Below are 26,372 nucleotides of genomic sequence, written 5' to 3'. Positions count from 1 at the left end.
GCCTCTGAAGTGGGCTATTGCAGAGGAACCACACCTACATATTTACATTAAACTTTGGGCTTCTGACAGCAAAGGTGAAGGTAGCATGAGATTGAAAATGCAAGGGTAGAACAGTTAGGACACAAGATAAATTCAGACAAGCAGCGAGCCTTGTGTGGGGGTCTTTTACTTTGTTGGGGGACAGGGGGTTGAACACTCAGTCTGTTGATCTCTGACAAATCTGTCTAGTTTGGTTGTCTTGTCATTCCTCATTCTCCTCAACTCTTTCAGCATTTGGTCACTGAGTTGTTCCAGCTCCCCCTACATTCCACCCGCGTGCAACCTCTCTTCTCCTGCTTCTGCTGTGCGGTCTCGCCTGCTGCTGGCTGCTTCTACCACCATCACTCCGCCGTCCACACTCGTCTGTGACTTCCTCATTGTTTTGGCCCCTGATGGTGTCTGTGTGGGTGCATAGCCACTTCTCTGTATCTGGGTATTTTTACTTATTTTTCCTGCTGTCTTCCCAGACTCGGTAGCTTAAAAGCAAACTGACTTTGCAGTGCTTGTGGTGGAATGAACCTTTAAGATCATTTGCCTTGTTGTCTCATGCTAGAATTAAAAGGCTCAGGGAGGAGATGTGGCTTGTGTAGTTTCACAGTCATCAGTTAGTGAAATCAGGCTAGAACCAAGGTGAGAGCAAGGCTAGAAGGCCTCAGAGCTTCTGTGTTGATCCCTCCTCACACGTTGACTCTTCATGGTCTCCTGAACCATCACTGTTCCCTCTGCAAGGGACTTCAGAGCTACTTGGCTTTCATGTGTCCCCTCCATCACCACAAACCAAATGTCAAGTATCCATTCACCAGGACTTACCAATTCTTTCTTATTGGTAAGAATTTCTATTGTAACAATTTCATTCTTTAATAATGAAAAAAAGTTTACCAATAGTGAAATTCTCTTTTTTGGAGCATGTAGTTCTGTGAGTTTTAACACATGCATATAAACGGAGTAGAGAATAACCCAGCACCTCTCACACCCCCTGGTGCTGCTCGCCTCCTTGTAGTTAGACCTTCCTCCTCCCCCTGGCAACACTGATCTGTTCTCTGCCACCCTAGTTTGGCCTTTTCCAGAAAGTCATGTAAGTGGGACTGTGTAGTCTATCCCTTTGAAACTCGCTCCTTTCACTTAGCATAATGCCTTTGGGATTTATGCATGTTGCTGTGTGTATCAATAATTTGCCCTTTTTTATTATTAAGTGGAATTCCACAATATGGATATACCACAGTTCGTGTTCACTCATCATACCAGCAATGTGTGAGAATCCTAGTTGCTCTGAGTTTTTGTCAGCATTTTATATTGCCAGATTTTAAAATTTAGCTATTTTGATAGATGTGTAATGATACTGTGATTTTAATTTGCATTTCTTTCGTGATTAATGATGTTGAGCATCTTTTCATGCGTGCATTTGCTGTGCAGATTTGCCTGTTAGGTATATCTGTGCATCTTTCGTCCTTTATGATGTCTGTTTGACCCACATCGTATCATATCCCTATTCCATCGGTTATCGTGCCTGACTTTCTATGTCAGCATTGTTGCCCAGGCGCACAGTACACTCCAAGGTCAAGGCCTGAGCTGGGAACTTTGTATACGTAATCTCATTTTACGCTTATAAAACCCTTGTGAGGTGAATGGTTGTCTTCTGTTTTTATGTTGAAGAGCCCATGTTCAACAGATATTTATTGAATGCCTACTGTATGTATGCTATGAGCCATTATTATACTCACTGACAAGTTCAGTGACTTTGGGCAAGTCATTTCACCTCTGAGTCACTTTTCTTATCTGTTTAATAGGGATCTATATCACAGTATTTTCTCTCAGGGATATTGAGCAAAGGTTTTCTTTCTTTCTTTTTTTTTTTTTTTAGATTATTTTTTTAGGGTTGCCCTGGAGCTCAAGTGGTCAAGAATCTGCCTTGCAATGAAGGAGACACTGGTTTGATCCCTGGTCTGGGAAGATCCCACATGCCACGGGGCAGCTAAGCCCTCGCACCACAGCTACTGAGCTGGCGCTCTAGAGCCCCTGCTTCACAACAAGAGAAGCGGCTGCAACGAGAAGCCTGTGCGCTGCAACCAGAGAGCAGCCCCCGCCTGGCACAGCTAGGGAAAGCCTGCACAGTGAAGACCCAGGGCAGCCTAAAGAAACGAGTAAACATTTAAAAAGGAAAAAGAAAAACCACTTTATAAAAAAAAATTATGTCAAAAAAATTTCTTTCTTTCTTTCTTTCTTTGGCTGCTCCGGGTCTTAGCTGCAGTGGTGGGATCCTCGATCTTCACTGTGGTGGGTGGGATCTCTAGCTGTGGTATGGGAGATCTGTTATAGTTTGCTGACCAGGGATTGAACGCAGGCCCACCTGCATCGGGAGTTTTAGCCACAGACCACTAGGGAAGTCCCCATGAGCAAAGGTTTTAAAGAAGAACGTAGAAGGTCGTCCATGGTATATATTGAGAAAACATTGGCAGTGGCTGCTTCTATTATTCTCTTCAAACACTTCATACTGTACTGAGGCTGCTTCTGCCCTTTGCTGGCTACCTTCCTTTGGAAAATTGCCCCTTAGCAGGTCTCCTCCTCCACTCTGGATCAAATATTAGAACCAACACAAGAATGAGCCTTTTGATTTTAAGAAATATGTTGCTCTGTGTAGTGACTCACTACAAAGTGGCCAAAGTACTGCAGTTTCAGCTTCAACATCAGTCCTTCCAATGAATATTCAGGACTGATTTCCTTGACTAGCCTTGACTAGACAGACCTTTGTTGGCAAAGTAATGTCTCTGCTTTTTAATATGCTGTCTACGTTGGTCATAACCTTTCTTCCAAGGAACAAGAGTCTTTTAATTTCCTGGCTGCAGTCACCACCTGCAGTGATTTTTGGAGCCCCCAAATCTTCACAGTAACCCTTTGAAATAAAAGTTAGCCCCATTTTACAGATGGAAACGTTATATGCAGTGGCCATTTGACTTGCACCCTGTGACCGCTGGATCTTTGACCATGCTCACTGCTCCTGCTGGAGACCACTCTGCCTCAGTGCCTGTCGTGGAGGCATGACAGCTGCTGCCTGCCGAGTGCCAAGAACACTGGCACATCTTCTCCCTCTGTGGCATCTGTTTCCTTCATGGGAGCTGTTCCCAAGACCCATGGTCAACAATTGTCTCCCCCAAGCCCTGGGGTCAGGTGCTTTTATTTTGTCCAGAAAGTCCACAGTAGAAAGAATATGAACTTTAAGTCAGAGACAAGGATCAAGTGGTGTCTCAACCACGGTCTTTGTTGCCTGTGTGTCTTTGGCCAAGTTATGTAAACTCCTAGAGCATCGATTTCTTCAGCTGTAAAATAGGAGTAATACGGGCCGGTGGACATGTGGGGATAGAAATAACACAACAGAGCACTTAGCAAGTGCTTGGCACGTGGCTGATGCTTTGTAAGTGGTAGCTATTGTCACCATGGCAGGCAGGGCCTTCTAGCTAGTCTTAGGAGGCTGAAAAAGCTGCTGAGAGTAGTGGTTAGAACGTGGATTCTGGGGTAAACCAGGTTCAAATCCTTGTTCTACCACTTATCAGCGGTGTGCTGTGCACAACCTAATTGCTGTCTATGCTTCGGTTTCTGCCGTCTGTGAGACGGGTGTAGCGGTAGTTGCTACCTCACAGGGAGAAGTGATTGTAAAGAGACAACAACTGCCAAGAGGTTGAGTTGAAACAACCCCATTTTGGTCACTAACACCATTGTTTCTTTCAGTGACATGATAAGAGCCTCCTTGAAATTTATAGTAACCTTTCTTCTCTCCTGGCAACCCACTCCAGTATTCATGTCTGGAAAATCCCATGGACTGAGGAGCCTGGTGGGCTACAGTCCATGGGGTCGCAGAGTCGGACACGACTGAGTAACTTCACTTTCTTCTCTCCTTCCTGCCCAGATTGAAAGAATTTCTCATTTTTTCTATTTAATGGCAACAGAAATGTTTGATACTATGATTTTACTGGAAATACAGATTAAATTGTCACAAAATTACTATCTCCACCTAAGACATTGAAATAACTAAACCTAAATAGAATGTCTTTTTGTCTAGAGAATACCTAAGAGTTTTTAGGTGACTATATAAAAACACAGGCAACTCTGTATTAAAAAACAACAACAGCAACACACTGTTTCTTTGAAATGATTTGACTCCCCAGATTCAAACTTGAATTTGGCTGGATTGCATGCGAGTTCATTTTTTTTCCCCTTCAACTTGACAGTAGTAGGCGAGGACCGTAGCTGTGAGTCCACCAGGAAGAAGACAACCTCTGAATTTAACATAGTTCTAGAAATCCTGTTTGACTGATACCCGTGGGCAGTGTGTGGTGCCGGCTGGGTCTGCATCATTATTCCGAAGTCTGTCCTGTGACTAATATGTTCCAGCTGTCTGGGTCACTACTTTGGAGTACTGTTTATTTGTAGCGGCGATGCTGCAAATAGGAAAAGCTTTCCCTTTTGTTGGTTGAAAGCTTTGCTGGTGATTAGCAAAACAAGCAAGCCTCTTATTTGGAGAGAGACGGGAAGGGTGGCTAAATAGTCAATTGTGGCAGCTACTTTGGAAAATGATCTGGCATTTCGGAGAAGCTGAACGTATGTGATCCCAAGCCCTGCTCTCTTCTTCTAGGGATACACCCTGGAGAAACTCTTGCTGTGTGCACCAGGCGACGAGCATTAGAATCTAAATGGCAGCATTATTCTTAATAGCGAAAACCGAACAATCCCCAGATGATCCTCAGCAGTAGAACAGAGCGGTAAATTGTGGGTAAAGTCACACAGTGAGAACAATATGGTGGTGAAAAATCAGCTACAGTCACATGAGTCAGGAGGGATGAATCTCAAAATCAAAATCTCAAGAGACGAGTCTGAATACAGTCCTGGTTTCCTTTGTATAAACACTTAATTAAAACCAGACAGAACACAACAATATATTGAACATACAGATGTGATAAAACCATAAGAGGAACAAAGAAGTAAGTCAGAATTCAGGCTAGTGGGTTATCTCTGGTGGAGAGAATGGAGGGTGCAGAGCAGAGCAAAGAGGATCTTTCGTAACATACCAGGATGTGTGGTATAGATGGGATTGTATGTATCTAGACTTCATCCCATTAGAGAAGGAAATGGCAACCCACTCCAGTGTTCTTGCCTGGAGAATCCCAGGGACGGGGGTGCCTGGTGGGCTGCCGTCTCTGCCTGGGTCGCACAGAGTCGGACACGACTGAAGCGACTTAGCAGTAGCAGCAGCAGCAGCAGACTTCATCCCACATGTACCTAGATCTGGCAGAGATCTGGGACTCCTGAGTTTGAAGAGAATACTCTGAAACAGAGACCATTAGGAGTTTTCTGGGTGTACTGTGATATTAAAATGCCCGCCAGCTTGACACTTTCTCCCAAGGCCATCTTTAAGGAAAGAGAGAGATTGCAGCCCTCACTCCCTTCCTCCACATGCCAGGGTGTAACTAGAAATGAACTAGGCAAGTAAGGGTAGGTGTTTTAGCTTAAAAATTTATGCAATGATTGCATTTAACTTCATGATGCGTATGTGTTTCATAATAGTGTTAGTATCACAGATTCATGTGCTTATCCTTCCTTCCCCAAATCTGTGAGTAAAGTTGTTGTTTCCAAAGGTACATCATGTTTTTTCCCTTGGTTTAGTGTTGCTCTTCTTGGTCAGTATTCCTGGGCTCCAAGTGCTCTTGTCTGTGGGGTGTTAAGTCACATCCTATCTTTTTTGTGAGCCTCAACATCCCTGTGAACAGGTATTCCAACCCACAGGAGAGGTGGCTGCTTGGGGAGGTTCTCTCAGTTTTTAATCAGGCTAGTGAGTGAGGAGGCAGGACTGAAATCCAGGGGAGGGGGTCCTTGACTTTTGTACACCAGCACCGTCACACGGCAGACCTCGTGACCTCTAAACCTTTGTGTATTGCCTCCAGCATTTTGGTGACCAGCAGATGAAGGGCCACTTGAGGCTGTCAGGGAGGGCTACTCCCTTCTCCCCAGCAGTAGTTTTGATACTGCTTCCATCTTTATTGGCAGAACAGTCGGTGTCTGTGCTGTTGTATTTTACTATATTTTGCCTTTTATAAAAAATGAATGGAAAAATCCTCAACAGCGAGTGGTAATTGTCTATTGTTGTGGCAGAGGTGAAAATTACCTGGGGTGCCATGTGAGGCTTGTTTTACTTCCTTTGGCCAATAGTGTGCCGTCTTGAAAAAGAAGGGAGAAAAATGAAATATATATATATATATATATATATATAAATGTCAAAAATACATGAAAGGTTATTGTGTTTCAAAGGGAAGTATAATTACTGATAGTAATTATAGTAATTGGTAATCATGAGTACAATATTCATGATACTATTAAGAATGATTATTAGTAGATACTCTTAGGGTGTGTGTGCCCTCCATCCATCCCACTCCCTCTTCCCCACCCCCCACCCCCCACAATGACATGTGGCTGTGTTGTTTGGTCATTTGGCACTGAGGTTGGTTTTCAGGGTGCTGCTGTGTTGAGGGGTAGACTGGGGAAGGTGGGGACAGCCTGTATAGTGAGATAAGCCCCGAGCTTGGGGTCAGAAGGTCCAAGTAGCAGTTTCACGTCTGGTGTTTTCTAGTTGAATGCCCTGTACCATCTCCGACACTTATGTGCCTTCTCTGGAAAATGCATTCAGTAAACACCCCTTGCCTCACAGGGCTGTGGCAAGATCAAATGTAACAGATAATGTGAGGCGTGGTGGAGGCATCAGGTCTGTGACCGGCAGGCCCCTGGGTCACTGTGCCCAGGGAGCGCAATGGTCGAGGGAGCGTGTGTGGTAGCCTGTAGTAATAGACCGGCCCTGGATGCCTTTGCTGGGAGGGGCATTGCCTGGAGGTGCAGCAGGTCTCGTGTGGTTCTGCGAGGTAAGTAAGTGCCTTCCAAGTGTAGCCTCAGAATACCAAGTCAGAGTCAAGTTCAGGTCCTTAATAAAGCCTCAGTTTTTGTTCCAGTGGAGTTTGGGCTACATCACTGCCCTGAAATTTATGTGAATTAAAAGAAATTTACTGAGGAATTCCTTTGTTCCAGAAGTTCCTTGAGTGGGTGAGGCCAGCGGTTGTTCCCTGCATTCAATATGCGATGGGATCGATTTTTTCTGCTTTCACTTTTCTCCTTGCCTAAAACATAATTACAACAGTATTTTAATCTACAGGCTGGACACAGATTAAGAACATTGTGTCAACCAAAATAGCATTAACTTAAAGATCATTGATGGTAACATGCTGTTTTGCTTCTTCTTGCAGGGTGAGGACAGCATGAACATCCCTAAGTGTGCCTCTGGGCATATTCAGCCATTCGCTTTTGATTAGAGGAAAGAAGAGGGCCATCCACTTGAAAGGTGAGTAAGGATTTCCATGTGTCTTTTTATTACAAAAATTTTCAAACTTACTGAAGAGTTAAAGGATGAGCAGCAAGTTTCTGTGTGTCCACTACCTACATTTAACATTTGTTAGCATTTTGCCATATTGTGTGTGTGTTCAGGTTTCCACATTTTCCTGCTGAAACATGTGAAAGTAAGTTTAAGAGATCATGATGTTTTTATCCTCGATTCTTGGGGATACAGTTCCTAAAAATAAGGATATTCTCTCCTGAGAGGCATTTTAGAACATGCATAAACTCTATGGCAGAATCATTTAGTTAAGTATGATTACATTTAGGCAGTGATTTGCTAAATACACAGACCTGTAATATGAATTTGTTTAGTATGAAAAACATCTGAATATAAAGAATTGGAATTTGCACTCTGCATGTGCCCTGTGTAGCAGAGGATTCCTGTGCTTTCTCTGTTCCTGGTAATGTGCCGGTCTGCCCCACTGTGGCTGATGTTTGTTCTTAGGTCAGGTGATCGGATTACTGCTCTTCCTCCTTCCTAATCAGCCTTCACACGTAGACCAGTCTCTGTGATCTAATGTGATCAAAGGTCTTAACTGATTTTTCTAAACCGAAACTTACAGGAGAATATGAAAAGAACATGAGTAGTGATGTCTAGTTGAGTTTCAGTTCAGTCGCTCAGTTGTCTCCGACTCTTTGCAACCCCATGGACTGCAGCACGCCAGACTTCCCTGTCCATCACCAACTCCCAGAGCCTGCTCAAACTCATGCCCATCGAGTCGGTAATGCCATTGAGGTACTAGTTGAGGTTAGTATAGTAAAATCAACGTTAGAAAGAGTCAGAATGATTCCCAGCCCTGTAATTTGACTACCTGCATTGAAACTTTACATGCATTCTTAGAGATGTGTGTTCTGTTCTGATTACAGTTATATCGAGGCCAGTTACACAACTGTTCATTACAATTCTATGTAATTCTTGCAAGGTGGCTGTTGGCTATTCTACATTCTAATCTCAGTTACGTTTCATTTATGGTATCTTCTTCAAGTAGTCCCTGAGTATTGAAGCATTTCTTCATAGAAGTTTATGAACTGGAGTTAACTATTCAGAGCATTATTTTAAAAGAAGTATATTTAAGTGAGCCACTTAGAGCAGTGGAGTCCTTTTTAATATTCTCACTTCTCATTTAGAACAGAAAGTTAGTGATAGCAGTAAAGTTTCTGAAGGGCACTAACATTTTGAAGGAGCTTAGCCTGGAATTACAGATATCTCAGAATGACCTAGTTGGCTTTCTCACTGTCTGGTTATGCTTTGAGATGATGAAAAGGAAGGTTGGGGCTCCATATGAGGCAAGAGCCTTATGGGGCTCTGTGTGGGGCCTTCATACGGCTCTCTGGACCACTTCCAAGTGGTGGAATGTTTTTATTTTATTTTTTAAACTTTTTATTGAAATAGACCATATATGTAAGAAAATATGCATGATGTAAGTGTATAGTTCAATGCAGCTTCCAAACTAAGCTCAGTTATGTTACCAGGAGGCAGACCAAGAAGCATTTTTACCGCCGCCTCATGCCTCCTCTCGACGCTCGATACTGGACACGACCTACTCGGTGGGGAATTACTCTCTTGACTTCTAAGAGCATAAATTAGTTTTGCTTGTTTTTCTTTGTGTGTTTCTGTGTGTGTGTGTGCGCACACACATGCGAGAGAGAGAGAGAGAGAGAGATAACATGATTATACAACGCAGATTATATTCTTCTGTGTCCAACCTTCTTCAGTCAACAATGCATTACAGAGATGCCTGCGTATTGTTGCATTTAGTTGTAGATGGATCATTTTCATTGCTGGAGAGCGTTCCATTTGTGAATTCAGCAGTTTATTCCTTCAGTTAGTTGCTGGTGATTGGGGGAAGGCACTCTGAAGCTTTAACCAAGGTTTTATCCTCACTGTGGTCATGATTGAGATGTCCTGAGTTGTCCAACCTCTGCCCAGCTTTGCTGTGATGTGAAGGAGAAATCCTGGGAGCAGATACAAGGTTGAGCCTTGTATCTGCTGGAAACAAGCTGGAAAGGATTGGTGTTTCAGTCCTGTGATGAGTCCTGTCGTTTTTCCTGTGACTCACCACGTCCCTTTTCTCTTTGGTCTCCATTGGCATGTATCTTGTCCATTCTTTTGTCAGCGATTAGAACTTTTTATGCATCCCCTCCTAGGAGACTATATCAAACTATATCAAACACTATAGTTTGACTATATCAAACACTAGGCAATCAGTCATATTTAAAGTTCATTAGGTGCTGATATTTGGTATTAGATGAAGCGCGAAGAGATGAAAGTCATGGGCTTGCTCTTGAGGAGCCTATCTTGTGGTTATGGATTCACAGTTACGGATATGGGCCACATTCCTGGAAACCAGTTGTGCTATAAAGTTTAGGATGTAAACTCAGAGGCTTGCATGGGACTGGCTTGTAACATGATGGAAATTAGTAGGGAGCAGGGTTGCTCAGGAAGGAGGGATGGAGCTGTGAGGAATGATTATATATGTCCTGCCCAGTTTTTGACCCAACAAAACATGTCTCTTGAATTTAGCAAGTCCACCAATGTCCAGCCTTTAGAATAGAGTGTTCACTATAAGAAAGTGGTTCTCATGCGATCTGAATGATTTTCTAGCCAAATTCTGTTTTTATAGATAAAGTTTTATTTGGACACAGCACAGTCAGGCTCCTTTGTGAATATATCCTCTATGACTGTTTTTGTGTTACAACAGCAGAATTGAACAGTTGTGAGAGAGATTGGAATATCTGCAACAGTGACCATATGGCCCACAATGGCTAGAATGTTTAACATCTGGCCCTTTGCATAAAAGTTTGCCACTTTCTCTTTACTTTATCAAAGCAAGGACATAGTAATAATAACCTCTCTAGGCTTCCCAGGTGGCACCAGCCGTAAAAAACCCGCCTGCCAACGCGGGAGACAGAAGAGACATACATAGGTTCGAGCCCTAGATCAGGAGGATCCCCTGGAGAAGGAAATGGCAACCCATTTCAGTATTCTTGCCCAAAGAATCCTGTGGACAAGAGGAGCCTGGTGGGCTACAGTCCATAGAGCTGCAAAGAGTCAGACATGACTGAAGCGACTTGGCATGCATGCAGAGGTGTGAAGTAGTCTTTATTCATTTATTTATTTTTTATGTTGGCTGCACTGGTCTTCACTGTGGCACGCAGGCTCGTGAGTGGACTTTCTCTAGTTGCACAGGGGCTTCTCTATTTGTGGCTCGAGGGCCTAGTTGCCCCGCGGCATGTGGGAATCTTAATTCCCCCACCAGGGATCAAACCCATGTCCCTTGCATTGGAAGATGGATTCTTAACCATTGGACCACCAGGGAAGTCCTTTAATGCCTTTATGGATTCATTTATTTATCCAACATACAATATATTTGCAGAGTGCCTATTGTATGTCAGGTGTAAAATGGTGATAGATATGATTCTGGCCCCTGTGGACTTTACAGAAACCCCTGTGAATTTAAAATTCCATTGTAGGATTGTGCTTTTTTGGGGGAAAAAAAAAAAAAGTGTATTATGGAAATAAAATCCCATGGATGGATAAGCCTGGTAGCCTATAGCCCATGGGGTCGCAAAGAGTTGGACATGACTGAGCGACTTCACTTTCACTTTTCACTTAACTAAGTCCTCAATTTTAAATTAATATGTTGGCTATTTTTGCTAATTTTGTACATTTGATGAACCATTCTATGTAAACTAATGGTTGCTACTGCTAAGTCGCTTCAGTCGTGTCCGACTCTGTGCGACCCCATAGACGGCAGCCCACTAGGCTCCCCCGTCCCTGGGACTCTCCAGGCAAGAACACTGGAGTGGGTTGCCATTTCCTTCTCCAAACTTATGGTTAACTCCATTTTAGAAAAATATGTAGTATGACATCATATAAGCAATTGTGTGTTTAAAGATCCTACTTGTTCACACGTGGTAACAAAGATGGTTTGAAAACAGACTGTCTGGATAGTGCTGTGTGCTTTGAAGAGCTCTCCAAAGCAAGCCAAGTCAACCTTCAGTCTTAGGTTATGATAATAATAAAAAATAAGCCTCAAAGGAAAGAACCACATACAGGGTAATAAAGTTTAGAATGTAGTTAAACAGATTAATCTGTCTTTGTTGGTATGCTTATCTATTTGTTTATTCGAGGCTGTTAAATTTGTCTCTTCTTAATAGGAGCAGGTGGTGCTAGTGGTAAAGAATATGCCTGCCAACATGGAGACTTCAGAGACCTGGGTTCGATCTCTGGGTCGGGAAGATCCCCTGGAGGAGGTCATGGCAACACATTCCAGTATTCTTGCCTAGAGAATTCCATGGACAGAGGAGCCTGGTGGTCTATGGTCCATGGGGTCACAGAGAGTTGGACATGACTAAAGCGACTTAGCACACATAGAGGGTGATGCAATGAACATAGAAAAGAGAGAAATACTTAAAAATTTTCTCCAAGAAATGTGAAAAGTGAAAGTCACTCAGTCGTGTCCGACTCTGAGACCCCATGGACTATATAGTCCATGGAATTTTCCAGGCCAGAATACTGGAGTGGGTAGCCACTCCCTTCTCCAGGGCATCTTCCCAATCCAGGGATTGAACCCAGGTCTCCCGCATTGTGGGTGGATTCTTTACCAGCTAAATCACAAGGGAAGCCCAAGAATACTGCAGTGGGTAGCCTGTTCCTTCTCCAGGGGATCTTCCTGACCCAGGAATTGGACCAGGGTCTCCTGCATTGCAGGCAGATTCTTTACCAACTGAACTGTCAAGGAAGCCTGAGGAATGTGAATCTGGTTTTTAACATCATTTTCACTGAATTAGCATTTTCATATATGCTCATATATGTTTTATGGGCAGATACTTGCACAGGTGACTGACCTGTTACCCAGCTGTCACACATAGTTATTTAGCTATGTGTACTAAGTTTGAGTGAACTCCAGGAGTTGGTAATGGACAGGGAGGCCTGGCGTGCTGCAGTGCATGGGGTCACAGAGTCGGACACGACTGACCGACTGAACTGAACTGATCAAAAGAGAATGCACAATGTCCTGACGGTGTTTCCTCGTTGTCTTAGGAGCCGTCTGATGTCGGGCAGCACGTCTGATTTGGGTGCCCAATGGTGCTTTCCTCTGAAATCTAATTATAAGAATTTGTCTGAGGAACTATAGGGAAGGAATGTTAGCTGGTGCAATGAATAATTTCATGAATGTGATTAAAACTCCATACTGGTTTCTTCTGTTACCAAAATCAATAAATAAGGCTAAGGTTTCATTTCTCTTCTTTACAAGGAAGAAATTATGTATATCCATACATAACTTTCTGTTGTGTTTAAAATGTTTTTAAAAAATCAACCCTGTTCTTCATTTTAGTAGTTTTTTGTAATGGTTTGGATTTAGGGGTAACTGAAAAATCAGAAGACCAAGAAGAAAGAAATATCACAGTTATTCTCCTTACAGAGCTGAAAACTCCAGGGTTAACTGTTTTGGTTAAAAATAAATTTTTATGAAACAAATTTGATGATAAGCCAAGTCACTTGAAATATGGCATTAAAAAAAAACCCAAACCCTGGATCTTCTGTTCTACATAATATGGAGTTATTTTGTCAGGAACTCCAGCTTCAGGAGTGTTTAATTTGTCAAGGCTAGCTAATTAAAATTTACTTTCTCAGTCTCTCAAGTTTTATTTTCAGAGCAGGAAAGGACTGAAGTGGTGCTGAATATAGCTTGATAGAATGAAACATGTTTTAGAAAGAGATCAGGATGATTCTCTTTACAAGTAACAGAAAACCCAGTTCAAACTATCTTAAGTAAAAAAAATTGGTTCAGGCAGTTGAAAGCCTTGAGATAAATCTGGCTTCAGGAAGCACTAGACTGGGGATCCAGACAATGTCAGGAGGGAGGCTCATTCTTGGCTGAACATTCTTGGGCTACAGGTGGGACCTCCAGCATCTTCAAATTTCCGTCATGGCAGAGACAATAAGACACTGCAGAGACAATACTCTTGGCCTGGTTGCTTAGCACTAGACGGTCCCTTTGGATAGGGACACTGGCCTCTCCTGATTGGATCGCCCAGGTTATGTGCTTCACACCTAGAGTCTGAGATCAGCACCTCTTCAGCTGAAGGTGAAGCATTAATGACAGTGGAGAATGTCATTACCAGAACTACAGAAATCAGGGAGGATCAGTGGATGCTGGGAGGCAAAATAATAATAGTAATAGTAATAATAATAATTGTATCTTTTTATGGTTTGCTTTATATTCTGTTTTAAAATTTTTTTTTAATTGGAGGATACTTGCTTTACAGTGCTGTGTTGGCTTCTGCCACATATACAACAACATGAATCAGCCATAAATATATGGGTGTATTCTCTTGTTTGACCTGAAAGAAGTGTAAGGGAAGCAGGATAAAGAAATGATTAAGAACATGGATCCTGGGGCCAGACTGCATGGGGTCAATTATTAGCCACATAAGATTTTGACAGATATTTAACCTCTCTTTACCCTAGTCTTTTCAACTGTGCAGTGTGGAGTAAACGTATCCACCTTATAGGGTTCTGGGAAGGATTAAATTAAGGGGTATTTGTGGGGCATTTAGAATATTACCCAACGCAGGCTGGCCCCTCTGTCTCTTGTTTTTGTTGTTGATCTTTGAGACAAACGTGCCAGCAGACTGACGGGTGTGCTTGCAGAAGTCCAGAGTCACATGGCCTGTGAGGGAAGCACCAACAGCAGCCACATATCCTGGCTGCTTCCTGATCTGCAGCGTCACCTTTGTGTAATGACTGTGGCGCACTTGGATTAATAATAAATCAAAGAGGCAGTGAGGTAAGAACTTCTGCAAAGTAAGCCTGCTGTTTGGAAGTATCTACATGTACAAGCAGGGCGGTGTTACATATTCGATTTGCAAGCCGATCTTTAGCTTCTCAGGTATAGAGTGTCCCCAGGGATATTTAGGGGACATTGCTGGGAGGAACATTCGTACTGGCATTGTTTCTTTCTGGTGGGCACAAGCTTGGCACAATTAGCCGTATCCAGAGTTGGCACTCATTTGGGACATGTTTGCTGATTGCTTAATCAGATCCAGTAATTCTAAGCTTTTGAGCTTCCCAGGTGGCTCAGTGGTAATGAATCCTCCTGCAAATGCAGGAGACGCAGGGGACACAGGTTCAGTCTCTGGGTCAGGAAGATTCCCTGGAGGAGGAAATGGCAACCCACTCCAGTATTCTTGCCTGGGAAATCCCACGGACAGAGGAGCCTGGCGGGCTACAGTCTGTGGAGTCACAAAGAAGTCAGACATGACTGAGCACACGAGAGCATATAATTCTGAGCTTTAGAGAAAACCAAGACTTGGGTGGTTGGGAGGTGATTTGAACCCATCAGTATGGTGTGAGGATGTAACTTCTGACAGAGAGGCTCCAACCACCCCTAGAATACTTCCAAGGCTTTTAACCATTTCTGTCTAGAAAAAGAAACCATTTTCTTCATTAAGAATGCATTCCCTTAACAGTGAGGTTTTGTGGGGAAATTACTCAAATGACTTAATGCAGGAGGCTTGCCCTGGGGACTCAGCTTTGGCATGACCCAGACACTGGAGGGTCATGTTGCTTTCTGAGGATATAGACAGTGATTTCTTTGTACTGACTGTGGACTCAAGACACTGTGTCACTGTGGATGACCTATAACAGACCCACCCTCCCCCCAATATGCAGCTTCACATGCAAGAAAGAAATGAGCAGAAACCATAAGTTTTCCTCTCCCTACAGTGCTTTTGAGGAAAAAGGGTGCGATTCAGCATTCCCAAAGCTTGCTTTCTGGGCAGATCCACATGGGCAGACCTCCCTGCAAGACAGACTCTGCCCTGCAGTGAGTGACGTGTCCTCCCCCGCCGTCGTTGTGCCTGGTGTGTGGGAGGCACTCAGATACTTCTTGAATGAACAGACCTCTTTGAACTGTGCCCTTGTCTTCATTTTCAGTTTCTTTTGACAAGAATGCGTTTACCATGTAGGCGTCTCCAGGAGTTTCTTCTGAGTCCTGCATCACCTTCTGTGTGAACTCACTGCATTATGTTGTTTCTTTAATAAGGGGTGGTGTTTGAGTATTGATTCTAACACCTGCTTTTTACCATTATACTCCAGATAACACCACCTATTCAGAGAGTAAAGGGATTAACTAGTAATTCTATAGAAATGACCCTTGGTTTGCCAAATGCTTGTGGGAATCATACAAAGTTCTTAGATTTAATCCCCCTTACTTTGTTCTTAGGTCCTTGGGAGCTTTTTGTCTTGCTTAGTGGCCTGGGATTGAATACTAATAGATTGTTCATTGTCTTTAACCGGACCCATTTCATAGCTGAAAAATCAGGGGCAACCTTGTTTCCTGTAAGTCAACAACAAAAGTAATACCGTTATTGTTCACTGTGTGATGGGTACTGCCCTGAGTTCTTTTGCTGATTATTCTGTTTAACAGTCTCAACAACTCCATAACTATTATTTTATAGATGATGAAATGGAGGCACAGCCAGGATGTGGCTGAGTAGCCCAGGCCTCCTTGCAGGGCTCACATATGCTACACCGCGTATTGGCATCCAGGCAGGGGCTCTCAAAATGCCTGCATATTGGAATCGCCCTTAAGGCTGTCAGAACCCTCCGTGTCCAGGTATTCTCCCACTTCCTGCCCTCGTGTTTTTATTTACTTGGTCTGGGGTCTTGGGTGAAAGTGCTGCGCACTCAGGACTGAGAACCTTTGAACCTGAGCAGTGGTTCTTAAAATTTTGTCCCCAGAGCAGTAACATCAGCATCATCTGGTCACTTCTTAGTAGAACTTCTTAGGTCCCACCCACACCTACTGAGTTGAAATTCTAGGGGTGACGTCTAGCCATCAATGTTTTGACGAGCTGTCTGTATAGTTCTTTTCCTTAAGTTATAAAAAACATAAACTTCACCAGCGTAATCTTTGTTGAATGTACAGTTCATTTGTTGTTCAGTCGCTCCTACTGTGACTCTCAAGTACACCCTCTGCATGCCGCCCTCTGCCCAGTTCTGCCTCTGCCCCTGTTATTCTGAGTCACTGTCATCAAGTTGCTTAACTTCCTTGTGGTGGTTCTGTTCTCTCCATAAAGGAGGTAACCTAACTTGCAGAGTTTGGTAAAAGTTAAATGATTAGACATCTGTGAAAGTACTTTATAAGCTGTCAGGTGGTGTACTAATGAAATATTAATGTCTCTAATGAAATATTAGATGTCTTTTTGAAACGTTTTATTGTTTTTTAGTTGCTCTGTCATGTCCAACTCCTTTGCAACCCAGTGGACTGTAGCTCACCAGGCTCCTCTGTCCCTGGGATTTCCCAGACAAGAAACTGGCTGCTGCTGCTGCTGCTGCTGCTGGAGTGGGTTGCTATTTCCTTCTCCAGATTTTTAAAGTTTAGCTTTTGTTTTATTAAAGTTACGCAAGCTTGATTTTTAAAGGATCTGTGCAAGACCTCTTACCCCTTTGTGTTCTTGCTCCTCCCTCACCCCCAGTTTATTTGGTGTTATCTTCTACTGTGTAAACAGCATTCACAGATATGCCGATTACCTTAACTTTCCTGCACACACTTTTTTTCTTGGATTTAATAATTGTCTTGTTTTTAAAATTTTTGTGCACTTCTTACTAAGTTAGCCTCAAAGAGCCTTCCATGTGAATCTCTTCCCAATATCTTAGGTATTTTATCAACTTTATCTTATTGACACTTTCTCACCTGACGTCTTAGGCCCTGCCCCCGTCTAGACTGCTTCCTCTCCAGGTCTGTTGTGCACCATGCCTTGATATGGACTTTTCCTTCAACAGCATTCTGGGGATTTCTCTTATCTTCTGTTTGGGCCGCCCTGTTTTTCTCACTCCATATTCTCTTCTTTCTTGGTTTATTCCCTTATTTTTGCAAACCACACGCTTTAAAATCTTCCAAACAGGTTACACAGGAGGTAAGTCTGTGAGTTGTTTTAGGTCTGAGAACATCACATTTATATTTAATATACAGACTGGCTGCTGTCCACCTGCCAATGCAAGAGACATAAGAGATGCGGGTTCGATTCCTGGATCAAGAAGATCCCCTGGAGGAGGACATGGCAACTCACTCCAGTATTCTTGCATGGAGAATCCATGGACCCAGGACCTGGTGGACTACAGTCCACAGAGTTGCAGAGTTGGACAGGACTGCAGTGACTTAGCATGCGTGCTCACGCACTGGCTGGCGTAGATGTCCAGACTGGAAGCCTCTGAACCTCAGAATAGTGAGGCACGTCTCATTACCTTCTGACTTCCAGTGTTAGTGGCGAGAGCACGTCTCATGACCTTCTGACTTCCAGTGTTAGTGGCGAGAGCACGTCTCATTACCTTCTGACTTCCAGTGTTAGTGGCGAGAGCACGTCTCATTACCTTCTGACTTCCAGTGTTAGTGGCGAGAGGTCTAAGACGTCTAAGTCCCAGTCCTGGGCAGGTGACCAATCTTTCTGACTTTTTCTCTTGGACTTCTAGTTCTTCTCTTTATCGTCAGTGTTCTGAAATGTCATATAATATTCCTCGGTGGGGAGGGTCTGTTTTTGTTTACTGTGCTGAGATCCCAATAGGCATTTTCAGGCTGGAAACTCACCTCTTTCACTTTAGGAATTTTCTTGAAGTCTGTCGTTATTGACGTCCCCCTCTATTTTCTCCATTCTTCCCTTCTAGAATTCCTGTTAGATGTTGACTTGTCCTGTGCTGTGATCTTTCTCTTCCCCACCTCTGTTTCTAAGATGTTGTCTTAAAATATTTCCTTAACTTTACTTTCTAGCCTATTAAATTTTCTCTGTTTGTTATGTTTTTGTTTTCTGACAGCTCTTTATTTTATTTTTTTTTTGGTTTGTTGTTCTCTGATGCTTCTATTTTATAGAGTCTTAATGGCAACACCATCCAGTATTCTTGCCTGGAGAATTCCATAGACAGAAGAGCCTGGCAGGCTATCGTCCATGGGGTCATAAAGAGTCGGACATGACTGAGTGACTGTTACTCATTCTTCTCTTAGCTATTCTCTTAGTTGTCTTAGGAGATTAATTATACTTTGTTTTTTCTTTTTTAAAGTTTTTTTTTGTGTGTGTGTGCGCGTGCCTCATTTGTGTCAAATTACTTTTTTCCCCCTGTTTGTTTCTGCCTTTCACGTTAGTTCCTTTCTCTCGGTTCCTGGTGACGCTCGAGTGTAAGTTCACGGTTAAGAATTCTTTCATTCATGCTCAGTTACTCAGTCGTGTCTGACTCTTTGCAACCCAATGGACTAGCTCTCCAGGCTCCCCTGTTCATGGGATTTCTCGGGCAAAACTACTAGAGCGGGTAGCCATTTCCTTCCCCGGGGGATCGAACCCATGTCTCCTGTGTCTTGTGCGTTGCCAGTGGATTCTTTACTGGCTGAGCCACGGGGAAACCCATGTGTAAGAATGGGGTTTCACACATTGGAAGATATGGCTTCTTTGGGTCTGCAAAATCAGTTGCCATTATCCAATTGATTCCCAACTTTAAAAAGTTTAAAATTTAAATCTCTCTTGTTTTCTCTGTCCTTGTGGATTTATACCTTCAAGCAATAAATGTTTGTACTGGGGGTTTAGGAGAGAGAGGAACTAAATATGTGTGTCTGTCCACTGTATTTAACCAGAAGTCAGTATGGAAAGTCTTAAGAAAAATACAGGGCAGGATTTGTAGCATTGGTTATTTGGTCAGACACATACCTGCAGCGGTGAGTCTTAGCTGGTGTTCTTTTATTTTTAAGGCATGATATATATTTAGATTGCCTCAGTGGAGATCTTGGCTTTCTTGTTAACATTGCAGCAGCTGCCTCATTTTCTTGGTTAAAGGTTTTTATTTCAGATGTAAAATACCAATAAATTTATACATCATTGGGCTTTAAGATAAAAAAAACAATCCTTAAAAAAAAATCCTTATTGATGTTTCTAAAAGGAATTTTCCGAGGGTAAGCGCCTAATCCTGAGATTAAAATGCAGCTGACACATTAAGCCTTCTTACATGAAAAGCCCAATAACAGGCTTTAATGCCATTTGTCCTTGACCACCCACAAAGGGCACTGCCGCAGGCCAGAGAGATGGGACGCAAATACAGCATGGAGAGTGAGGCAGCGTTTGTGTTTGATGCTTCAACAAAGCATTCAAACTCAGATCATCAGAGAGTAGGTGAAAAACTAACCTTTATTCTGATAGCAGGTCTCTGCTAAAATTAAGCGGTTTTGGGGAGTGTGGTGTGGTTCTTTTAATATAAGCCAACTAACTGACCCTGGGTTCCTGGGTTATTTCCTGTTGTGCCCCTTGTGGTGATAGGTTCAGTGGCTTTCTCTCCTCCCTGAGTGTTGGGTGTGTCCTGTGTCAAATACCCATGCTTGCTTCCCGCTCACTGGAACACAGCCCCTCAGAGGAATGGCTTGGTCACCCGGTGATAACTGAGATGGTAGTGCCTGGCCTGGTGGTGATTAGATAACAGTTCCTTTCAGAAGACTTGCAGCTCGGCACACAGCAGCTCTTCAATAGCTCTAACTTCACCACTGGGAAAGGAAAAGAAAACATCTCTGCTTCCATGCTGATTGCTGTGGAAGCTTGCCCAAGAGCCTTCTTTTCGTGCTGGGCTGTGTGCAAAACCGAGAAATTGCTTTCTACTTAAAAGCATTGGCCTTTTATTACTCTACAGACCTTTGGGGAAATCAGATTCATATGTTTCCTAAGTTTAGGCAGTCCGTTACTCTTATTATTAAAGCTACTGACAATCTAGGGGTAATTTTAGTTATTGTCTTGAGGCTGAATTAAAATTAAAAGGAGCACAGTATGGTAGAGATGCCTGGTTGGTTGCTGTGTTTTTTTAAACAAGCGAATAGAAATAAATTATGAATTCTTGTCAGTTAGGAAGGGACCCGTTTTGTTAAACTAGCTACTTCTCTCTCTCTATATACGTCTGTCTCCTTGCCCCTTAATATATACTGGAGCAGCATGACCTCCTGGCACTGCATCTTTTATTCACAGGCAGAGGCTAAAGTTCTTAGTGCAAGAGGGAGACTTGCAAATGATGACAGGTTAGCCGATCAGTGTCCAGCCTGCGTTCTATGAGTGTTGTCATCCTTGTTGATTATCAGCATTGCTGCCTCTGTCACATTTCCACTTTTAAGCTCTACCCTAGGCATGAGCAGAATATTTCCTTGCTTCCTCTCAGCTTAATTGAGGCAGCCTGGGTTTTCTATTTTCTACATTCTGAGGGTCAGCAATGGAAAACAAACCTTTTTTTTTTTTTTTTTAATTAAAAGGAGAACTATGTTCTTTGCAGAAACTGCCAGTTTCTGATCTTGCTAGAGCTATTCCACTCCCAGGGCTTAAAATCCCAGCTCTGTGCAGTATTTATAGATTCCTGAATAAAGAATCAAGGAAGAACCAAATATGTGTAGCTTCCAAGTGATTTCTATTATATCCCCTGTGGCATTTTATTATTAAAATTCCGTTCTGTCGCCAACATGATGTTGGCACTTAGTATGTGATAGTTATGGTTTGTATTCTTCAACAAACTTCTGTTGGCAGAGGTTGATCACATACATACATTACAGTGTGATGTATAATATCAAAAAAGGGAGGCTTGGGAGGGAGGGGACCTGAGTGTACCTATGGCTGATTCTTGTTGATGTATGACAGAAATTCGCAAAATTCTATAAAGCAAACATACTTCAGTTAAAAAAATAAAGTGGAAAAAAGAAATGAAGGGTTAAATTTATGAGAGAAATAATTTTGGGATTGAAAAAAATTATGAGATGGACTATAGTTTTGTTATTTGTGACTTGAGATTGCATGAATAGGCCCTCATCTGGGGCCTATTCTCAACCTCATCTGGTTGAGAATTTTAACTACCCAGTTTCTCTATGGGAAAAATTGTTCTTCAGACAGAGTGTGAATGAAATATTCTATCCATTGTGGGACTCCCCAGCTCCTGCAGGAGGATGAGATGAAAGAGTGGCATTTATGGCTGTTTTGCTGAAGGGAGTGTGTTCCTCCAGCTACAGCGTAGAGGCCGCTGGGAGGACTGAGGAGTCAAGGGTGTCTAAAGAGGCTCTGAGATCAGGTACTTGGTGAGGGGTTTCCGAGGTTGCTGGCTTTTCATGCGAGACCCAGATTTGATGCCTTTTGTGGAGGCCACGGTTATAAACTTGTTTGAGAGATTTACTGTTGGGTCCATGATGAGGATGAACTGGCTGTGCTTCTGTTGAAAGAAATTGGGTCTCATCTGCAGGGTGAGCTGCTTCAGCTCATCTCTCACCCACCTTTCTGTGGGGTATCTCCGATCAGAAACTGGGGCTGATCCAGGTTAGGTGGTTGTGTTGGTGGGGTTACTGTTGGAACCTTCTTTGATGATATGGTGTGTAAGAGCCCAGGTTTTGAATTAGATAAAACTTATCTGCGTGTGTATCCTAACATCTTGCCTGTGCCCCTGGGAACGTTACCTAACCTTCCTAATCCCGGTTTTCTCATCTTTTAAGATGGGGATGTTGTTTGCTTCAAGGTTATTTTAAGGATTCAATGAGATTTTACATACATATTTAGTATTAATTGTAAATATATTAATATATTTAATGTTAAATATGTAAAATATGTTTTCTGTGTGAATATATAGATTTTTGTATCTATGTTATGTATGTGTACATGGTCATGTGTACTGTATTCACACATAGCAGTACCTGGCATGTATGTGCTAAATAAACAGAGAATGCTATTATCATTGTTGTCGTTCAGTCCCTAAGTCGTGTCTGGGTCTTTGCGACCCCATGGACCATAGCACACCAGGTGTCCCTGAGCTTCACCGTCTCCTAGAGTTTGCTCAGACTCATTATCATAGTATAACATATTATATGCTGTGAAAAGTGAAGTTTTAGTTGCTCAGTTATTTCTGACTCTTTGCCACCCCATGGACTCTAGCTCACCAGGTTCCTCTGTCCATGGAATTCTCCAGGCAAGAATACTGGAGTAGGTAGCCATTCCCTTCTCCAGGGGATCTTCCCAACCCAGGGATGGAACCCAGGTCTCCTGCACTGCAGGCAGATTCTTTCCCATCTGAGCCCCCAGGGCAGGCCTTACTGTGCTGTAGTTATGCTCAAGATTCTTTACCGTCTGAGCCCCCAGGGCGGCCCTTACTGTGCTGTAGTTATGCCCAACTGCTGTGGCATGCTGGGTGCTGTGCAGCGGCCCTCCCGGGTGCCCCGCTTCTGGATGCAGCAGTGCTCACCGTGGGGAAGGGGAAAAGATGTCTGGTTTTGTTTTAACTGCATCCAGATTTGAATTTGCTTTTCTCAGTTCTTATTCTTCTGACTCTTCAGCTCTTGCCTTTCTTAATGTTCCCCATGTTCTCTTAAAATCTTAACTATTAAAATGGACATGACAATTCTCTGGGCGGGGAACATAGGCTGCCCAGGCACTGGCAACGTGGCCTTATAAAGACGTGTTTCTTCATTGACTTTTTAAGGTTTATGTTTCCATCCACGAAGGCAGTTTGTTTGCAAAACAAGCAATTTATTAGGCCGCTGTTTGTTTTTCTACTTTTTGTCAGTAATTTGATCCTTGGGTAGCAAGAGAAAACTGGTGTTTGCAGTTGGACTCGAGAAAATTCTTGCTGGAGGCAGACCATTCTATCTGCAGGATAGGAGACAGAAGTGGTTTCTTTTACCCTTTTTGGAAATAAAAAATTGAAGGGCCCACTATATGATGTGATTAGTAACCTAATAAGGAACTGTAGTTACTCTGCAGTAGCACATATACCTTGAACGTTATCTCTCATTTGTTCACTGGGTCTTTATTCTCACTTTGGAAGAAAATTTCATGTGTGATATAGTGCTACTAGCTATACTTTTAAGGGTCTGGGTTATGCTGATGTTTTTTGGGATTATTAAAACAAAATATGTTCAGAAAATTGAAGGTCCACAAGGAATAACGTTGGCAGAATTAACCTGAGGCTTAGCCGCCGATTTACCAGGAGAAGTTTTCTGTTATATTCAGTGATTTTGTGTAATTGAGCTCCAGTCCTTTATTACCTCTGCTACCGAGGGACCCAGAATCGAAGGTGTTTCTTGTGTGACTTCTTCAGCAGGCGAGGAAGGCTGTTTCAAATAGTAAAATCGCAGACACTACCTTCCACGTTCCCTGGACTTCCTTTAGGGGATGAGAAGCCAGAAGCCTTGACAAAATCTCCATGAGTCTTTATGGCGTCTTTCCCTTGGAAGGTCCACAGCGTGCAGTGCTCTGCCAGCACACACACAGCTGTTTTGGAAAATGTAACCAGACGTTCCTAGAAGGTCAGCGGAAGACCTTGAAAAAAGGCCGTGGAGAAGATTAGCCACATTTCCGCCACTGTGGCAGACTGGGTGCCGGGTGGTGCCATCCTGTGGCCTTGTCACGCCAGCCTCCCAAGGTGGGGATCCCCCCAGCTTCTTCACAGGGGACAGAAAGTCTCGGGAGGTTCAGCCCAGGTTGTGTTTTGGTGGCTGAGTCAGCATTGGCTCCAGGGCCATCCGACTCGAGTGCATACTTTTAACTACCATGCTTTGTTCCCTCCTAGCTAGGAAAAAGATGTACTGTCTCCAAAACCTGGGTTCTTTCCGCTGAACCATGTTGGCCCCATGCCCTGGCATCCTTACTGTGCATCCCTTCCAAAAAAATAAAAAGCTTCCAATCCACACCATTTACTACATCTATAGGCATCCCGGGCAGTGCTTATAGCCCTCACTTCTGTGGGACAAGAAAATACCACCTCAGTGTATTGTAGATTATTTTTCATTATTCATGCAGGGAAAAAGTAATCACAGGAGCATAAATGTCAGTTTGCGTGTTGATTTTTATAAACCAGGCTTTACTTTTAGTAAAGGTTTTTAGGAAAATGAGCCTATAGAGTATGAATCCTAGCATGTGGACGGCAGTGGTGGGAGAGCTGATGGGCTGGGTTTGGATAGATAAAGGAAGGACATTAGGCAGCTGCCAGCCCTGGAGAGCAGGCAGTGAGGGCTCCTTGTGGTTCCCTCTGCCTCAAAAATAATGTTATTCTGTTCTCTTCCGTTTCTGTTCCTTTGTTCATTCCTTCATTCCCTTTTTCATTCAAGCTTTCAGGCACTCGCCAAGGGTTACTGAATGACTATTCAAGCTCTTTGCAGTGCTATGTGTGAATTAAAGGTATGAGCAATTTTTGCCTGCCTCCTCTTAATGAGAGAAAAAGGAAATTTGGAAGAAATAGAAATATGTACATGCAACAGTTTGAAAATATTGCCTTGATAGCATCAGATGCTTTTTGCTCTTAAAAAAAGGATGTTTGATATATTAGAGAAATATGATGGTCAAGGCAAGAGTGTTTAAAAAGTCATGAGGTTCTTACCCCACCTGCTTTTTTTCCCTTCTAAACTTGACAGGTGTTCCCAGGCCCTTCCCTGCGCCTAAAGGGTAGGATGTGTATAAACCAGGGAGGCAGAATGTCTTGTCATTTCCTGAAAACAAGTATTTAAGTACAAAATGTGTTGCAATAAGAGATAAAGTACTTTATAAATTAATATTTCCAGAAAGTCTAAAATCCAGGAAATGTTTCAAGTGGGAAAAATTTTGTTCTTCCTTTTTTTCCCCTTGTGGAAAACGGAAGTTTTGAAGCATCTGAATTATATTTGTGTCTCTTTTTTAAAAGTTCACTTTATGATGTATCTAAAATAAGAATCCACAGTGCCTCTTGGGACCCAGCAGGTAAAATAAATTTGCAAAGTGGATTTGATATTAAATAAAATATCAGAGCCTGGGCCCTGAGACTCATGGGAGAGCTGTCTGCCCCTTATAACTGGAGCAGAGGTGGATAGAACGCTCTCCATGTTGTCAGGTGGCAGCCCAGGTCAGGAACAGGGAACTGGATCTTCCAATTTTCATAGATATGCAGACTTTTAAGTAACTGATAGAAAACCTGAAGAAACACCAACTCCAGGTGGCTTAAACAGAACCAGCCTGTGGTTTGCATTTGACTCCTAGGTCACCGCTGTGAACCCTTTTAGTTTTATAGCACTGGAATATATTGTGTGTAATAAGTGCTCACGCAGTAATTACTTTGGTGTTTTACATTTAAAATAAAAATTTCAAACATTAATTATGAAATTTCCAGTTGAATTTGACTTGAAGTATCTCCCTTTGTTATGAGTTTAGCTTTAGTGCATAGCATGGTGCTTTGCACACAGTAGGCTTTGGATAAAGATTTGTTAAATGATGTACAGTGTGAGAGTTGGTCCATAAAGAAGGCTGAGTGCTAAAGCACTGGTGCTTTTGAATTGTGGTGCTGGAGAAGATTCTTGAGAGTCCCTTGGACTGCAAGGAAACCAAGCCAGTCACTCCTAAAGGAAATCAACCCTGAATATTCACTGGAAGGACTGATGCTGAAGCTCCAATACTTTAGCCACCTGATGTGAAGAGTCAACTCATTGGAAAAGGCCCTGATACTGAGAAAGATTGAAGGCAAAAGCAGAAAGGGGTGGCAGAGGATGAGATGGTTGGATGGCATCACCGACTCAATGGACATGAGTTTGAGCAAACTCTGGTAGATAGTGAAGGACAGGGAATCCTGGCATACTGCAGTTCATGGAGTCACAAAGAGTCAGACATGACTTAGCTACGGAACAGCAACAACAAACTGAACTGAATGCTAAGGAGTTTAATAAGCTATCACCTTCCAGTTTCTAAGAATTGGCAAGAAATTTGAGAACGGAAGAGGCTGTCAACAGAATAAAACAAAGAAAATCAATGTGTTTTCGCTTGTAGCATCCTCCACTGTGTCAAGCAAATAGAGCATCAGTTTTCAAAACGGAGGGTGCTGTTGTAAAGGTTACACTGCGAAAAAGAGGAGGCAGAGTCATTGAATACCACTTTAGCAGCATGAATCT

The 26,372-nt window shown here is 42.8% G+C and overlaps 1 protein-coding gene across 28 annotated transcripts in view; it reads left to right on the top strand.

Moving 5' to 3' along the window:
• Positions 1-26,372, top strand: part of SGMS1 (sphingomyelin synthase 1) — a 323,882-nt gene that overhangs the window by 27,755 nt on the left and 269,755 nt on the right. For 26 of the 28 annotated variants that reach the window (NM_001206135.2, XM_059881886.1, XM_005225396.5 and 23 more), the window contains one exon: positions 7,320-7,414. The gene's annotated coding sequence lies outside the window, so the exon portion shown is untranslated. Of the gene's footprint in view, positions 1-1,900; positions 4,794-7,319; positions 7,415-26,372 lie in introns of all 28 variants that reach the window. The other 2 variants (XM_059881892.1, XM_059881889.1) reach the window with 1 other exon arrangement.

The sequence above is a fragment of the Bos taurus genome, chromosome 26 (genome assembly GCF_002263795.3).
Source record: "Bos taurus isolate L1 Dominette 01449 registration number 42190680 breed Hereford chromosome 26, ARS-UCD2.0, whole genome shotgun sequence".
In the NCBI taxonomy this organism is placed as follows: domain Eukaryota; kingdom Metazoa; phylum Chordata; class Mammalia; order Artiodactyla; family Bovidae; genus Bos; species Bos taurus.
This window is presented reverse-complemented; position numbering and strand designations above follow the sequence as displayed.